The 19,191-nt window shown below is 38.2% G+C and overlaps 1 long non-coding RNA gene across 1 annotated transcript in view; it reads left to right on the top strand.

The window, feature by feature from the left end:
• Positions 1-10,104, top strand: part of LOC309842213 — a 63,499-nt gene extending 53,395 nt beyond the window's left edge. Inside the window, exons 2-3 of the long non-coding RNA XR_014299562.1 lie at positions 8,943-9,049; positions 10,033-10,104. This is a non-coding gene — a long non-coding RNA (uncharacterized lncRNA). The remainder of the gene's footprint in view (positions 1-8,942; positions 9,050-10,032) is intronic.
• Positions 10,105-19,191: the final 9,087 nt, after the last annotated feature.

Here is a 19,191-nt window from a genome sequence, read left to right as displayed (position 1 = left end):
ATTTAAAGCAAATATCCTAAATGAGCATGAGTTCCTAGATGGGTTCCCTTAGCTATTCTCAGTTACCTAGATCTCAGAAGGTAAGATCTCACCACTATGCTTAGTTCATTCAATGTGACCCCAAACAGGCTTATGCTTGATTTGATAATCTAACAATAGATCAACTGTTTGTTCCAATACTGAAGGGGAGCCTGATCAAATAGGATTTAATGAACAACTCAGTCTAAGTTGTCTTCCTAAAGAGTTTTCTGGGAAATTTAAAAATTCTATTCAATAATTTTCCTCTGACTCACTGACTTTGCAGTTTAACTTTCACTTTAAATGTGACTTCTTTGATCATATGATAAATACTTCTTTGCATATCTATTTTTCTCTGTTAGATGACTATAGTAGATTGCATTCCTACTTTCAGTTCTCTTTCATTAACATTATACTTCCCCCCTTTTTGTCATGGTTTGATGGCAACTAGATTTTACTTTTCCACCTTTATCTGTTGGTCTTAATAGTGATGGGACACAGCAGACTTTAAACATGCTGTTGAATATGGCTTTTTCTCTTGTGTTCTTATGATTCACCATGAGAAGTACAAGGTCCCAGTAGCAACCTTTTCAAGAATAAATACTTGTAGCAGAAGGGAGTGGAGTTATCTGATTCCACCCAACATCAACACCAACAGCCAATTAATGGTGGTATGCCCTTGTTCTTTATCTATTGGAGGAAGATAATGGTGGTGGTGGTAACATACTATCCATAGTATAGTGTCTCTGCCTGTATTAATTGAGTCACTATGTATCTTAGAACAGTATCTGACGCAAAGGAAGTGCTCAGTAAGTGTCAATAATTATCATTACCATTAAAAAAAATTTTTTTTTTTGGAGTAGGTTCCATGCCCAACATGGGGCTTGAATTCATAACCTCATGATCAAGAGTCACATGACTCTACTGATTGAGCTAACCAGCGCCCCATCGTTACATTTTTAATCACCTTCGATATAGTATCACAATACTAAAACTTTATAAGATAAACCCCACCATTGTTTCCATTCAACAGATGAAAAATGGTAGATCAGAGAGTTAAAAATTTTACCCAGGGTCACACAACTATTAAATAGCAACGTGAGACTCAGAATGAGGACTTGTTAACTCTGGAGCTCACGTCTAACCACTAAGCTGTCTTCTTAATGTTACTTTTGTGACTTAATGCATACATAACCCAAGGCAATGTTGGAATAGAACCAGCTAACTGCTAAAATGGAAGGGAACCAAAGAGAAATAATACAGGACAGAGAAAGAATAGTATCTCAGAATATTATCTCACCACACTAAGATTGTTGAGTAACCATAATGATTTTCACTTTCTGTTTGTTTCTAAGGGAGAACACAGGAACCCATAGAAAGTGTTTTCACAAATTTTCTTTTCTAATGGGGTTTTAGGAGCCAGCATGAAACATATTTAGAAAAGAAGGAAAGCACAGAAGATAGCCTCTTTGCAAACCAGACTTATTAAAAATATTCACTTACTTGTATATGTGGATTTTTCACAGTATTTCAAGACAAGTGAAGGGTCCTTTGTTAAAATGCTGTATTTTAAATCCTAATGCTTATTGCCCAGAAGTGGTAAGGACATGGAATTTTCTTATGGAATTGAAGTCTCTGATTCAGGTAACCTAGTCCTTTATCTGATGTCAAGGAAAATAGACTAATATTCAGTTGATAGCTATCTTATTTCCCCAAAGGCATGAGTGGCTGAGTGTGGAAGGAAGAAAAGCCCATGTCATCTACTAGGATTACAAATATTTCCACAGGAAAGCATTTTTTGTTAAATTTCAAAGTTATGCTGGGATCCCAACACAGTCTCACCAACAGTGGGATCCACAAAGCCTTTGGGTAGGTAAGATTGGTAGCATTTCCCCTTGGTGAAGGGAAAACACCCAGTTATTCATGCAGATGTTTTGACATGACCAGTGCAGTAGAATGTTTTTGGTAAGTGTCTTTTCTAGAAAAAAGTTCCCTACATTTTTAAAGGACATAATCCAATATTTATGACCTCTTACCCAAGGTTTGAAATAGAGGTCAGATCTATGGCCATACCACCCTGAACATACCTGATCTCGTCTGAAATAGAGGTCACCTGGGGACAGACCAGGATTTTAGCTCACATACATAAGTCAATAGATCGAGAAAGACAATAGTGGCTGGGACTTTCTAGTCTGCCTATGAGTTCAAGTCTTCAGCTGCCTGTTCTGCAGTGGAGAGATTTGTCTGACACTAACTAACACTATTATCTCTACCCTACATATTTGGATTTTTGGAACTTTAGAAGGAATCTAGAAAGAGGACACCCTACCCTAAGGATCAATGTCCCCACTGAGAGGCCAAAGAGAATAAACCTCATAGAAGAGTCATTTAGACATTTGGAAAGAACAATGTCTTGAGATTCCTGCCAGCTAAAGAGAAGTCAGGATTGGAAAGTCAAGGGTTAGGAGAATATGCCACCCCAAAAAATGACTATAGGGCTTCAGTATATGCTTTGGAATACTGATTATCTTGAGTTATAGCACCTGAAACCAGCAAATACAGGAAGAGGTTTCTGTAAATGCTCTGATCTGCCTAAAGAAGATCCTTTAAAAAGGAACTTACTTGTCACATCAACAGGGAATACAGACTCTTATCACTGGAGAGAGACTAGAAGTTGACACCATATTCAGTCAAATTTATCATGAAAGGTCATACTTCCCATCTGTTCTTGTAAGGCCCATCCATCTTCCCTAAACACCATTTACTCTCCCCTAAGAGGCCCACATCCCCTTTATCCTTTCAGTATTAAGATGGTATTTCAGTCCAAATTCTATGCTACTTTGGGGAGGTATCCATTTTTTCCCAGGTTTCTCCCCGGGGGAGGTATATGTGATAATAGACTTCTGTTTGTTTCTTTCTGGTTAATCTGTCTTTTATTACAGGGGTCTCAGCTAAGAAATCATAGGATAGAAGGAAAATCATTCCTCTCCCTTACAAAGGCATAGTCTACTCCTTATCATTAGCAACCCCGTCCCCAACCCAATCAGAGAAATAAAGTTGGCATTAGGTCAGAGCCAACAGAAGAGAAACCCAAGGCTCTGCATCTCCTTTGGTCACCAAAATGGAATTTCCATTTTGTTTGGAATGCTTTTTTTTTTTTTTTTTTTTGCGGGGCGGGGGGCATTAGTTAGTTTGGGAAATGATATTGCTTAGTTTGACAAGCTGAAATACATTCCTGGAAAGCCCCAGAAAAACCAATGCAACCCCACCACAGCACATATTATAGTATCTCTTTGGCACTGAGATTTATCAGTAGCATTTTCACTCCTTTCCAACATGGGGGGCAAATTTACTACAACAGAAGTTTTTCTTTCAGTGGACATATTATAATTCTGCTAAAGCTTTTGGTTTGTCGGCTTTTGACCTAAAATGATATCACATGAGAAAACATTCACACAATCTAGTCAAAGTGTAAAAATGTAGAGAAGAGAAATAAGCCTACTTTTGAAGAGAAGACATTTTGAGCAAGATTTCTAAAAACTGAGGAAATCACAGACTCTTATTTGTAAGGTTCTCCATGAGAAAGGGTGGGGCAGGAGTGAAATTTACAATAAAAATATATGTTTGTAATGAAAGGAGAAATTCTCAGAATGGTTCTCCAGTGAGGGAGGTTACAAACTACTAAATGCCAAGAGGTTGTGGTTCTTACCAACTGTCTTCAACTCTCTGTTATAAAAGAAGTATGAACTGGTTTGCTCTGGCTTGATTCCCCTGGCCACAAGACAGGAGAAGAAAAACAATGTGGTGAGAACATGAAGAGGCCATCCTTGGGACAGTTTGTACATTGCCTCATTTTACCTCTTCCTTGGTGAATATAGTGTACCCAGGTAAGGCTCCGAAGAAGCAATGTGAGATATTGTGATCAAACAGCCTACCATGCTCAGCGTACACCCTGCCAGGTGATAATGATTAATGTACTTCCAGATAACTATAGAAGGCAGACTTACTCCCCAGAACAAATACTTGCAGGTTTGCTAGAGGTTTCCCTCTGATGGCCACTGGCCTGCTGATTTTTCTAAATCTGGTTTTGGGAATCAGAAGCAGCCTGTACAAGGAAAATAGAACTTTTAGGTGAGCCCTAGAACCTCCAGTCTTTTCTACCATCACATTTTGTCAGGCATCTTTTTCATTTTCATCAGATCCAGGGAATCCGGGCTACTGTGCAGAGAAGTAAAAGGTGGACCCATTCTCTGTTTGTTCCAGTGAGGAACCAGTGGTTCTCCAGATCACTTACGAGGAAGTGCTGACACACAGACTTCTGGGCTGTACTCCCAGAGTGTTTGATTCACTGGGTCTGACATGAAGCCTGAGATTTTCTCCAGGTGATCCTGATGTTGCTACTCTGGGGACCACATTTTAAGACTCCTCATAATAGGGGCACCTAGGTGGTTCATTCAGTTAAGCATCTGCCTTTGGCTCAAGTCAGGACCCAGGGTCCCAGGATTGAGCGCTGCACTGGGCTCCCTGCTCAGAGGGAAGTCTGCTTCTCCTTCTCCTTCTGCTTCTCCCCCTGCTTGTGTTCTCTCTGTGTCTCTATCTCCTATGTCAAATAAATAAATAAAATCCTAAAAAAAAAAAAAAGAATCATTGTAATAGGTCAGATAGAAGTGTTAGTGTTCAAGCAAGAACATTTCCAGGTGTGATGTTCAGACTTTGCGCTTCAGTGGCCTGGAAGGGAGAGGAAGCCTCAGAGACCAAGGCTGAAATATGTGTGTGTAGTTCGGGAGCTAGAGGCTCCCAGACCTTTTAAGCCTGGTCATTCAGATAGAATCATTTGCAGCAAACTGCCTACATTACAAACCTATACTTAATACCAGTCTTAAATATTCTGTATCATTTTTATAGGAGATGACTGAGAAGTCATTTTAGCCATGAAAACATTTGGGGCATAAAAGGGAAAAATGGTTTGTGTTGAACTATGAGCATTTCAGGCAGGGGACTCTAGGCAGCTCTAGTATAGGGTTGAAGGACCACCAGAAACAGTTGCAATATTTGCGCTTGTCATATACTTACCTTTTCCTAATTTTCCTGTTTCCTTCCTCCTTCTCTTCCTTCCTTCTACATAAACTCACAAGCAAAATAAGCATGACATTTTTAGGAAATAAATGGCATCTACTTAATATACATAGGAAAAAAAACCTTTAAGGTGTACATCTGCCAAATTTCAATCATGTAAGAAAGTATGCTAAAAAAGTAAACACTTGATCTTCTGACTCTAAAAGATTTGCTCCTTTTAGCATTCCATTGGGAGAACATCCCAAAAAAAAAAAAAAAAAAAAATCTCTTCCCCTTCTAAGTAGGTAACCATTTCGCTTCTGACATGAAATAGCTAATAACCATCTCTTCCTTTTTAAAAGATGGAAATCACTGTTGAAGACATGGTTAATTTTTAATGTGCTTTCTTCAAAAGTTAGACTAACTTTTAAAAACTCAAGTCAGAAACTAAAACGGATGTTATCCCATGGATGGATGACATCAATTGAAATGTATTTTTTTTTTCTTCCTGGTGATTGATGTAATTTTCTATTAAAGTGACCTTTGCTAGAAATGTTTTCCCTGTAATGATTTCCTGTCCTTTGGACTCAGCAACCAGAACAGAAAAACTAGCTTAAGCCTTTCAGCTACTTGATGTTGAAATGGGAAAAGAAGTTGAATCTGAAGGGAGCACAGCTGTATGCCATGTGAGTGCCAATCCCAAACCAGCCTTCCAGCTCCAACATCACAGCCCACTGTGGTCATCTCACGGACATCCCTTCAACGTTAATACAGTCCTACTTCCCTTTTTATTGTGAAGCATCTGTGGCCACACTCAGAATTCCAGCTAAATATGCTAACGTAATGTGTATCAGGTAGGGACACAAATATGCGTATGGTGGGAAGGAGCTATACTCTCAAGAACTGGGAAAGGGAAGGCTGATAATCAGATGGAAAGGAGCAGTGTAGGGGGAAGGAGTGGGGGATATACACATATAGCTTGCAATAGCGTGCTATTCTATGATCTCCAGTTGGGGAATCAGGGGATATGTATGTGTGTGTGTGTGTGTGTGTGTGTGTGTGTGTGTGTGTGTGTAAACCAGCACTTTTTGGTATGCCATTCTCTGCCATTCTTTATTAGGTCTTTTCCTAACTGGCTTCTGTTTCCTGGGCCCTTTCCTGTGTATCCTGTTCTATCATCTCCTGTGTGGAGTTCAGCACTAGCTCTAGTACAAAAATCTAGTAGTACCATATATTACCAATTGCATCTTTGAATGTATGACTTTACTGACCCATGTATTTAGTACTACTGAGAATGTGAAAAAACAACAACCAGTATTTCTTTGGTTGTCAGAGTGTTTACAGTTTTAATTGTGAAGGAGGATTGTTTTCCTGCAGCATAGAAACTTATGTTTATTACTGTCTGACACAAAACCAGAATCATATCTGTGATAGCCTCATCTAAAAGGAAGTAAGAGTGACATGGGAGTCTTAGACATCCATGCTTCCCTAGGAAGGGAACTAGAGGAGGTAAGCAGAAGTGGGTAACAAAAGTAATGATCTGTGGTAAACAGTCATTATGGTTTATAAATTCAAATCTATTCCACTCCTTTTAGAAAAAGCAGATCATCAATTTTTTCAAAGAAATGGAACAAATAATCTTAAAATTTATATGGAACCAAAAAATACCCTCAATAGCCAGAGGAATGTTGAAGAAAAAAACCAAAGCTTGTGGCATTACAATTCCAGACTTCCAGCTCTATTACAAAGCTGTCGTCATCAAGACAATATGGTACTGGCACAAAAACAGACACATATATCAATGGAACAGAATAGAGAGCCCAGAAATGCACCCTGAAATCTATGGTCAGCTAATTTGACAAATCAGGAAAGAATGTCCAACGGAAAAAAGACAGTCCCTTCAACAAATGGTGTTGGGAAATTTGGACAGCCACATGCAGAAGAATGAAACTGGGCCATTTCCTTACACCATACACAAAAATAGTCAAAATGGATGAAAGGCCTAAATGTGAGACAGGAATCCATCAAAATTGTTGAGGAGAACACAGGCAGGAACCTCTTTGACCTCAGTCATGGCAACTCCTTCCTAGAAACATCGCCAAAGGCAAGGGAAGTAAGGCAAAAATGAACTACTGGTACTACATCAAGATAAAAATCTTTTGCACATCAAAGGAAACAGTCAAGAAAACCAAAAGACAACTGACAGAGTGGGAGAAGGTATTTTCAAATGACATATCAGATAAAGGACTAACATCCAAAATCTATAAAGAACTTACTAAACTCAACACCCAAAGAACAAATAAACTAATCAAGAAATGAGCAGAAGAGATGAACAGACATTTCTGCAAAGACATCCAAATGGCCAATATGAAAAAGTGCTCAACATCACCTGCCATCAGGTAAATACAAGTCAAAACCACAGTGAGATACCACACCACACCAGTCAGAATGACTTAAATGAACAAGTCAGAAAATGACAGGTGTTGGCAGGGATGAAGAGAAAGAGGAACCCTCCTACACTATAGGTGGGAATGGAAGCTGGGGCAGCCACTCTGGAAAACAGTATGGAGGTTCCTCAAAAAGTTGAAAGTAGAGTTATCCTATGACCCAGCAATTGCACTAATGGGTATTTACTGCAAATATACAAATGTAGTGTTCTGAAGGGGCACATGCACCTCAATGTTTATAGCAGCAATATCCATAATAGCTAAAATGTGGAGAGAACCTAGATGTCCATCAATAGATGAATGGATAAAGATGTGGTTTATATATACAATGGAATATTATACAGCCATCAAAACCCAAAATCTTGCCCTTTGCAATGATGTGTATGGAACTAGAAAGTATTAGGCTAAGAAAAATAAGCAATCAGAGAGGAATAATTACATTATCTCATTGATTTGAGGAATTTGAGAAATAAGACAGAGAATCATAGGGGAGGGGAGGGAAAAATGAAACAAGATGAAACCAAAGAGAGAAACAAACCATAAGATACTCTTAATCTCAGGAAACAAACTGAGGGTTGCTGGAGTGGAGGGGGGTGGGAGGGATGGGGTGTCAGGGTGATGGACGTTGGTGAGAGTGTGTGCTATGGTGAGTGCTGTGAATTGTGTAAGACTGATGAATCACAAACCTGTACCCCTGAAACAAGTAAAACATTATATGTTAATTTTTAAAAAGTATCTATAGAATTATATGAATGAATATTGATATTTTCTCTTACTATGCTTCATGCTGGATCAACTAAATCCACTCTGCCTTTGAATACACACACACACACAGTCTTGTCACTACCATTTATTTTCTTAGGGATAAGAGATACCAACAATAAATACAAAAAAATGTATGACTTTTGTCATTTGAAACTATACTTGATTTTGTTGAAAAGCTCCCCCCTTCAGCTTAAACATTATGAACTTTGCTCAGCATACCAGCTAGTCTCCCTGTAAATATTTATCCTTAATATTTAAATACAGATCCTACCTGAATTTGAATGTATTAAGGTACAGAGAAATGGGATGAAGACATAAATTGAGCTTTTGTCTAGTGCTTGTATCTGAGGTGATTTCAAGGAAAGATATACTATATCCTTGTATCAGAGACACTTAACCCACAAATTTTAGGTACAATCCAAATTGATTTAGGTCAACTGAATTAAATTCAATAGCCTAAAAAGAAAGAAAACCAACAATTTTGTTGACGAATGATCTGGAATTCAACACATGCATGTGTATAAGAATTCAGTCCCCAAAAGCCTGGATAATGCAAGAAGAATTAGAAAAGTATGGGAGTGTCTTAGTCTTCCAGTCTGCTATACTAGTATACCATAGACAGGATGGTTTATATATAATCATCTTTCATGTTTTCAGAGACTGGCCGTCTGAAATCAGGATGCCAACTTCGCTGAGTTCTGTTGAGAGCCCCCTCCCAGGCTACAGACCGTGGACTTCTAGTATCCTCATGTGGTGGAGAACAGGTATCGGAAGCTTGTGCTCATGATTTCTACAAGGGCACTAACCCCATTCATGTAGGCTCCACCCTTACAACATCATCTAAACCTAATTATCTCCCAAAGGCCCTACTTCCTAAGAGAATCACACTGTGGGGTGATTTTCAATTTAGGATTTGGGGGCAGACCCATTCAGTCCACAACAGAGAGCAATGATGAAAAAGAACAAAGTTGAATTAGATTTCCCCTGCATTCCCCAAATATTTCCAGAAACATATCTAACCCAATTTTCTACATGATCCTGGGTTGCCATCCTTCCATCTATAACAAACCACCAAGCTTAACACTCTCGAGATCAGCAAGTGGGGACACATTTCTCCAATAAGTGCAGGTTCTGTCCCCTGTAGAGGGCAGAGAAGTTGCTATGACCCTCAGTCTTTCTTTGATTTGTAGGTGAACTGTGTTCAATAGACACCAGAGAGATATTTTTGGAAGTGAAGATGTCTATGTAGAAGATAGGATTCTCATGGATTAACTAGAAAGCTGAAATTAAAACCCTTAACAGAAAATTACAAATCAGATGTACACAGGTAAATTTTTGTAAGTATTTTATAGATCTATAATTTTTTCATTATAGTTTTAAATCTTTCTGATTTTACTTTGGTACTTCCTTCTATTGTTCTGATTATTTTACTGCATGAGCCACTGAGAATCACAGATTCTATATATCAAACTTTATTTTTCACAAATAATTTTAGAACTCAAAGTGTTTGGTAAGTATACTTAGGTGTTTTATGGGAATAAATCTGGTAAAAGGAAGCATTTAAGTATTATACATTTAGAAATCACATCTTTTGGAAATAAACTATACCATCAAGACATATTGAATAAGATCCTCATACACAATATTTTTCCTAAATATTCCACAATTAGCTTTGTGTTCAGACTTGCTCTTTACTAATCTGAAAATAATCTTCAAGTTGCAAATAAAGAACTTTTCACCCTCACAGGTCCAAGCATGAAACAATGCCATGTGAGGAAGACAGTCTTTAGTTTTCCACAAACAGCTCTGTTAAGGCCAGCCATATTACCAAGAAACCACAGTTCCAAGTGGAGAACATGCTAGGCTATCTTATTCATGCTGATGAATGATCTAATTTCAAGTTTTTCACTTTGTAAAAGTTCTTGTTTCAAGGAAAGCAATTCTCCCAGCCTACATCCTATTTTTGCTTGTGAAATGAATAAAAAAAAAATGCAAGATACCTTTAGAATGGAATTTTTTTTATTATTATTCAGAGATGATTCTGCCCTTCTTTGAACTACAATGCACATCATCACTTATCAATAAATCATTCCAATGGCTTCCGTCATCCCTCTCAGGCCAGAAAGTCACACTGTTTCTGGTTTGACAAACTTACTAGGTTACTTCTTTAATGTATGGCAAATGTATCTACACATCAAATGACATTTCAAGTGTTCCAAGTATCTCAGAACTTAAGTATTCTATTTTGCTTTTAAAGAGGTAAAAAATACAAATTTAGGTGACAATATTTTTACCCTTTAGGTATTTTTATATCTACCCCCCTACCCTACTAGATCATGAGCTTTAATGGATTAGGTCTCAGTCTTCATCAACTTTTTAATACCCTCCCTTGGTAGAGTGCTTTGAATACAACACATGAGCAGTAAATTTTGAGTAAAACTGAAATTTCTAGAAATACATCTCTATCCCAAAGAAATGGACAAAGGGAGAAGCAAAGGGAAAAGACATTTCACTGATGACATTAAGGAATTTGAGGGAATCAATTTGAGGAAAGCTCTCTTCTTCCCATCACACACATACAACACAGTACTACTTGGCCCATTTTCACTTACAATCAATATTAATATTAATTGAAAGTTCTGTGCTTTACTTACCTGCTCTATTTAAACTGCTTACTCTATGTGAGGAGACAATATTAGTGGGTATTCGACTTAGTGAATTGTCTGATATCATGAGCGCAACTAGACATAGTGCTTATGTGCCATTTTTATTTTCAATGGTGAGATAGCTCTCTTCCTCCTGCCTATCCTGTTTTCTCAAATACATCCCCTTTTGTCCCTTTCAACCTTTATTATTTGCCACTATCACTTTCTTGCCAAACATCTCCATTCTTGGTTTTTTTTTTTTTTTTCCTTAAACGTCCCTTGGGCTCTCTCTCATCCTAAATTTGCTTCTCTTGACCTTGTACTTCCTTATGGCTACAGCCTGATTGCCCTCTTCTCCATGAAGAGGTAATCTACACTCCTTGTCCTCACTTCCATCATTTCTCATTTATAATGCAACTCACAGGGATTAGCTTTTGTGCCAAGCAAACTGAAATTGCTCTGGCAAGGGTCAACAACCAACGGACATGTTTCAACTTTTAGATTCTTGGAATAAAGACCTGGAATAAAAACACTAACTTTTACTGGATGGATATATAATCTCTTTGACTTTCTTGAAGCTCCTAGTTGCCTTCTGTGGTACCAGTTATCCTCTTACCGTCTCTGATTTCTACTTTAAGTTTCTCCAATGAGTACCTCTTTTGCATACCACTTAAACTGTGGTGATTTCATGTATTCCATTCTTATGATCCATGATTCTGCTCACCTTTACTCTTAGTTTGGATACCATCCTCTTCTTTTTTAGATGAAACCTTTGCCCATATATGTATGTGAAAGGCAAATTATTCCAGTTTGCCCTGAGGCAATCTAATTTCTTTTTGCCCATTTCCACCCAAACATTGCAGAAATACTTGCTACTTAACAGGTCTCTTTTGAAAGAATTTGTGACTTTGACTTTCAGATTTCCTTTTCTCCCCCCCCACCCCCCCGCATTGCACAGGTTTGTAAAAAGCATCACCATCCACCTGGAAGTGCCAACGAATCCTATTCCTTATCCATCGCATCCAGCCTACGGCCAAATCCTTTTGATCTCATCTCCTACATTGTTCTGAAATCGGTTTCTTACTTTGTGCTACAACCATCTGATACCAAGTCCAAGCAGGTTCTCATTCTCGTTAGCATGGAATAGGGAGAGAGCCAAGTAACCGAATTTGTCCTTTCCTTCCCACCTCACAGCCAATCAATCCATCCCCATTCTGCAGCCAGAGAGATGTAAAAAATAAATAAATAAAAAGACAAAGAAAAACAGAAAAAGTGAGCAAATCACTCTCCTTTTTAAAGCTTTTCAGTGGCTCTTCACCATCTATAGGATGAAATACAATCTCTTTGGTTTGGTATTAAACATTTATATAAACTATATTGTTTATATCTCTGTACATTTTTGTTTGGGATCTCTTTCAGGTTGACTTTGGACCTATGTTTGGACCTAAATGCTCTACAGCATTTTATTACATTTATTAAAAGTTTTGTCTTTCTTAATGTGTTCCTTCTTAAGTTTCAGTTTGGTTTTTATCTCCAGGAAGCCTATAGTTTATCATAACTATTTCTCTCTTGTCATCTTGCAACATCTTATGTATAGCTCCAATAGCTTTACTACGTTGTATTAAAATAACTTTCTCTCCACTAGGTGATAAGCGACTCAAGGCCATAGATTATGTCTGATCTATCTTTGCAGATCTATGTGTCCTCACATACTTCACACAGTAGGTACCAATATATGCATCTTACTGGCTTCACTTTGAGTACATATGTTATTTGTTATTACCCATATTCTTCAGTGCTTCAGAGACTTTTGTTAATTCTTCCTCTAACATGCAACTAGAGTAGTGACTAAAACAGTTTTGCCTAATATATCTTATTAATCACAACTCTAACAGGGAGATAGTAGAATTCCCAGGTTGGAAGTGAGAAAACAGATTTGCAAAAATTTTAAGTAACATGTCCAAAGTCACACATCTAGTAAGGAGCAGAGCTCGGATTTGTATCCAGGGAGACTGCCTGTCCCATAACTAGATCCATACCAAGAAATCACCAGGTTTTTCACATACTTTATATATCTCAGGAAAATGAAGTCTTATTTTATGCCTTATTCATTTTCATAGCTATTCCTTTGATGCAAAATAGGGATGGGTTTACTCTATTCCTTTTGGGGATATGAAAACTGAATTTCAAGTAAAATGAAATTACATTATAAAAATGTTTAAGAATAACAACGAATCAAAATTCTCACAACCCAATCTCCACAAGGCTCAATGCTATGCCCAGAACATATTACAAAATGTAGGTGGTCATATTTTTATTTCAATGAATAACATAATTCACTGAAAAAAAAATACGACTCTATTATCCATGCCCTCAGTACTATAGGCACAGTAATTTAAAAAAATAAAAGAGGTATAACTTGACTCATTAGGAATATTCAGAAATAGTTTTGAAAAGTTACTTTCCTTCACTCGTATTCATTCAAACACCTACTAAGTTCATCTCCACAGGTCTCTCTGTAACCCTCCAGTATCTAAAACAGGGAAAATGACATAGGTCTTTCAGTTTTATTATGATGTTTATGTGAGATAACTTACGTAAAGTTTATGGCCCGGAGGGAGGGCAAGCACTCAATAAATACAAATTTCTCACACTTCCTATTTCCCTTCCTTTTTTCTGTTCCTGTTCCTGTAGCCTTCTATAGTATTCACTAGATGACTGCCATGCTGTCTTCAAAGGTTTCTCATTCTCCACCTTTTTTGTAATCCATCTTCTATTCGGCTATCTGGGCACAAAGTGAGCTAATTAGAAGGCCGCTGGAAAGGTCAGGCTGCTAATCTTCAAAAATGTTTATTGCTAATGAAATCTAACATAAGATTTAATTTACATTTTGAATGTTGGAAAAAGAAGGCATCTGTAAGCTTTTAGTCCAAGCCACTTGCATGTCATTTTAAACCACGCACTGTGGTCCATCCAGTCTAATCCATGTCCAAAGCTTTCTTCTTAATAACACAATCTAAGAACCTTCCCCGACATGTTAGACAAGAATTTGCACCGACATTTTTCCCTCTCTTAGCCGAGGGAGGAGAAAGCGTCAAAGTTCTTCCCAGTTAAATGTTTCCTCTAACTTTAAAACCAATTCATTCAAAAGAGTGTGAACCTATTACCATATATAATTTAGAGCTGTCAAAAGCAAGTTCTTAAATGATTATAAAATATTGTAATCCTGTACAATTTTTTAAGGGCTGTTGTTCATGCAGCAAAACACCTTCAAACAGGGCACTGGCCCAGTTGATGGGATTATCTTCTGCCTTGAAGTTCAGAGTTCCCTCCTTCCAAAGAAACACTTGTTTCCATGGGCAACAGAGCCACCCAGGCGCACAGATTCTGAAGTTCTGGATTGACTCTTGTGCCCTGAGGTAAACAGTTGCCTGCTGCACTACATAAACACTGAAAGCAAACTCCCTTGGTAAAAGACCTGACCAGCATGAATAGAGGGCTAACTACAGGCTGCTCCAAAAAGCCCACCTCCAACTGTTCCCTGACAAAGGTTCCCAGAGAGAGTGCTCTATGCCCTGTGGTTTCAATAATTTCTGCCATTTAGGGATGGGAGTCTTATTGTCAGAGGTCTGCAGCTTTTATATCTGTTTGACGTACAACAGAATATCATTAATGTTATTGTTGCCCTTCATATTCCAGGGAGGACAAAATTTCTGGCCAATATGTTTCTCGATCAAGGTGAATTGAAGGAATTTTCATCTTGCTTTGAAACCAAGAGTTTTGGGCATGTATATATGACCACACATTTTTGGCTATGAACAAAAGTGGGGTAGTTATTTTAACATAAACTTTCATAGTGAATCCCTTTCTGATCTGTAGGTTCATAATGTGTCCCACATATGATAATAGGCTATTTCTAAATAGTATTTAATAATAATTACAAAATTCAGATGATCCTAGCAATGTTGTTTTTATAATTTAGGCTATCTGAATAAGAGTTAGGCAAAACATCTAGGTTGACTAATTTTTTTTTTTTTTTTTTAAACCTCATGAGTATGTGCAAAGGAGAAAAAATAGTTCTTGGAGGGAGAAATTCCTAGAGACTGGCTTTATTTTACTATTCTTCAACTATAATGCAGTTTCTTCATTTTTCCAAGCACTGTCTCCACTGAGAAGCATTGAATAGAAAGAATGACTTTGCCATATTTTAATGGTGTGTTTATTCTGTGAGCATAAGGGGTAAGGCATTTAGTTCACCATTGTATTCCCATCCTCTGGCATCACTTGCACTTAATTATGGATCATAGTAATACTTGCTGAAAGACTGACATGTAGATTAACAGAAACATTTGCAGGGACACTAAAATATTAAACCACATTTTCTGTACTGGAGTGAAGAAATACATAAGTCAATACCTATAAGGTATAAATGTTGTGGTAAAAATAGAGACTCATCTAGGAATCTACTGTTCAAGTCCATAAGAGCATCAAAGTGGTGAAATGATGTTCACAATAAGATTAACTTATATTTGTAGGATTGTTTATGAAGCACTTCCTCTTATTTGATCCTCCTAGCTAAACTATGATTTAGGGGTATGTAAATGAAAGTTGAGAGAACTTGAGTCATTTCCCTAAGGTCAGAGGGCAGTTATTTAGGTCCTTAGAATCCTTTCTCAGTACTCTTTCTGGTCTACCCCTGCTTTCTCAAATTCTCCATGGGAAAAACTGGGGTGAAGGCTCTAGAATGTAGAGATGAGTCAGCAGAATCAGTTACAGATAAAATCCAAAATTTTTAAAATACTCTACCACGCATAAAACTGAAGATTCATTGATAGAATTTGGGCCATGTTACCAAAGGGCTAAAAGAGATATTCTAATGGAAACGTGATTTGGGGAAATACATGCTAACATATTAACTACTGATATTTGAAGATGCTTCAAACTGGGTTACACTACCAGTTACTTCTATGATCAAGATCTCTTCATTCCTAAGCTAATTGGTAAAACATTCTGAAGGCCATGACAGTATTGCCAGTGTGGTGTGTATCCACAGATAAATCCCCACCTGGGGCCACTCAGTTTCTGACAGCTCCATGGACACTACCTATACAGTGGCTTTCTGCAGAAGGTTCTTCAATTCTATCAGGGACAGGGCACAACAGGGTGACTTGATTAGTTCAAGTCCATCCTACAAAATGGAAAAGCGTTCATTCCACATTTGCTGAATATTTTGCCACATACGAGGTACTATGATAGATCCTGGCTTTATTCTACCCAATGTAAAAGACATTGTCTTTGTTCTCAACTAGGTTATCAACCACACAACAGTTTCTTCACCTTTCTATATAAAGAAGATAACAGAAGGTTACACAATTAGAACGTCTTTTGCAAAATTTCTAAAGAATGAATTTACTGGATGAAGTCATAGTGGTTGAGGTTATTGTTAGATTGCTTATCACCTAAAATATTTTTCACAAGAATTCAAATTTAGTGTGCAGGTGTCAAGAATATTTTATTTAAAGTTACAGCTTAATTTGGTGATTTGGGGGGGGGGTTAAACACTTGGGCAGCTTTTTTTTTTTTTTTCTACCCATTGGTAAAAATAATTTCTTTTGGTTTTGTAGGAGTGTATATAACTGCAGAATGGAGGTCAATGTTAGGTTCTAGGATTTGCTCCTCGAACAGATGATCTGGTTTCAGGTTATTCAGTAGCCTCCTCTTTTCAACTGCTGGAAAATTGACTTTGTGATACTTCTCCTGGTACTATTTTAAAGACATATATTAACATCTCAAGTCCCATTCTAAAAATGTACTTGGAAACATAATGATGTAAAGAAAGGGACATGGGAGGAGGAAGAGCAAGATGGCGGCAAAGTAGGAGACCCTGTTTCAACTAGTCCCCTGAAGTGAACTAAACAGCTACCAGAACACTCTGAACACCCATGAACCAGCCTGAGATGTAAGATTATACACTTCTGGATCTCGACAGAGACAGAAGACATCAGTGGAGAGGTAACATGGAGTGGGACCCCTCAGACTGATATCTGATGATAAACAGAAGGGAGAGGGAGCCACCAGAAGTGACCCATTGGAAAGTAATACCCCATTATGAAAGCTTCCTGTGCTTGGGGACGAGCATTAACTTGGTCTGGTTAAAAGCGCTGAAAAAGAACAAAGGGTCTTAAGAGGCAACTGGTGGAATTGGGTGTCCACAGGCATGGCCCTAAGCCCATGGGCCCAGGATGGTCACAGCTGGCACCCACCTGTGCCTGAGAGAACCTGGCAGGGCCTCCAGTCCAAGGTCTCTGGGCCAATAGCCTTCTGCAACTTGCAGGCTGCTGCCAGGTATGAGTGCACCCGGAGTGGACCTGGTCTTCAGAGAGCAGTCCTGGCAATGCCAGCCACCAGAATCAGGCTCCCCAGAACCAGTATCACTCACAGTTTTAGTTGCACAGAGGTGCACAGACAAGCAGGGCCTCAGGCAACCACTGAGATAGTGGCTGGAGTGCACACCACCTGTGGGAGGTTGTGGTATTCAGCAGAGTTTGCAAAGTGGGAGTCTGTGTGTTCTGGACCATCCAGAGGGAAGCAGATAGAGGTTTCTCTCTGAGGTTGAAGTCTGGGTGCTGATGGTTTACTTTGCACTAATTCTGTGAAAAGCCACAAAAAACCACCAAAGAAGAAAAACGTCCAGAAAACAAAAGCCTGAAAGACAGTTTTCCACACAGTCCAGCCCCCTTGGTAGCCTGCAGGGCATCTCAACCCAAGCAAGACTGACTGGAGAAATGTGGCAGGCTCCTCCCCCAGAAGACAAGCCACAGGGTCCCCACAAAACTGTCAAACCCCAACATTTTAAGCCCCCAGTATTGCCCCAAACCTGTATATTCATAGATACAACTTTATTTTTTTAAATTCATTCTTACAATTCTTCATATTTTTAACCTACTTACCACTACAACTAGATGTTTAATACAACATATTACATAATAAGTTTTTAACATGAACTTTTTTCATACACTTACCTGTGTTTCTTTTTCTTTTCCTTTTTTAAAATTAATATATATGTAGATATGAGCTTCAAGATAATCTTTTTTCCCTATTCAATACTACCCCTATATATAAACCAGTTTTAATTTCCCTGTATCTCTGGGAAGTTCAGTCCTCTAACAAAGATAACAAGATATACCCAGGAAGAATGAAATAAGCTTCCTTGCCCATATTGAGGGTTTATAACCAACTTCCCATCTTATTCTTCTGTCAGTGTTTCTGTTTTGGTTTTGGTTTTGCTCTTTATAAATCTTATTCTTGGAGTTCATTTTGGCTGGGTTTTTCTTTCTTTTTTTTTTTTTTATCTTGTCTTTTACTTTTGGGCTCATTCTAGCTGGACTTTTTCTTTTTTTCCCTCTTTTTCTCTTTCTTTTTTCTTCCTTTTTGGTGGTGACTTCTGAATGCTCTGAAACTTTCCAGAGTGCAGCTTGCCTGGATTGTGGTTGAAATATTCAGCTATACATCCCCTCTACCACCTCTCACCAAAATGACTAGGAGCAGAACACCCAACAGAGGAAAATTTCAGGGACAGTGACCTCCGCCACAGAACTACTGGATATGGACATAAACAATATGTCAGAAAGGGAATTCAGGGTAACTGTTAACCAGGCAATGGCTAGGTTGGAGAAGACCATTAGTGGCAACATAGAATCTCTAAGGGCAAAAGTGAGGGCTGATCTGGCAGTACTAAAAAATGCTGTCAATGAGATCCAATCTAATCTAAATACTCTAACAGTTAGGGTAACTAAGGCAGAAGATCAAATTAGTGATCTAGAATACAAACTGATAGAAAAGCATCAAGAGAAGTCCTGAAACAAACAGCTTAGAAGTGATGAAAACAGAGTTAGGGGAACAAATGATGCCATGAAGCATTCCAGTGTCAGAATTATTGGGATCCTGAGGGGGTGGAGAATGAGAGAATACTAGAGATATACTTAAACAAATCCTGGATTAAAATTTTCCTAATCTGGGGAATGGAACAAGTGCTCATATCACACAGGCAGAAGGGAAATCCCCCAATATCAACGAGTCTATAAAGACCTCCAGACACTTAATTGTGAAATTCATGAATCATAATTTCAGACAGGAGGTCTTAAGGGCAGCTAGGGAGAAGAGATTCCTTACATACAGAGGAAGGAACATCAGAATAACATTAGTCCTGTCCGCAGAAATCTGGCAATCCAGAAAGGACTGGCAAGACATATATTTAGGGC

The sequence above is a fragment of the Mustela nivalis genome (assembly GCF_964662115.1).
Source record: "Mustela nivalis genome assembly, chromosome: 10".
NCBI classification, from domain to species: Eukaryota; Metazoa; Chordata; class Mammalia; order Carnivora; family Mustelidae; genus Mustela; species Mustela nivalis.
Note: the sequence above shows the minus strand (reverse complement) of the source record. Positions and strands in the feature narration are given on the sequence as shown.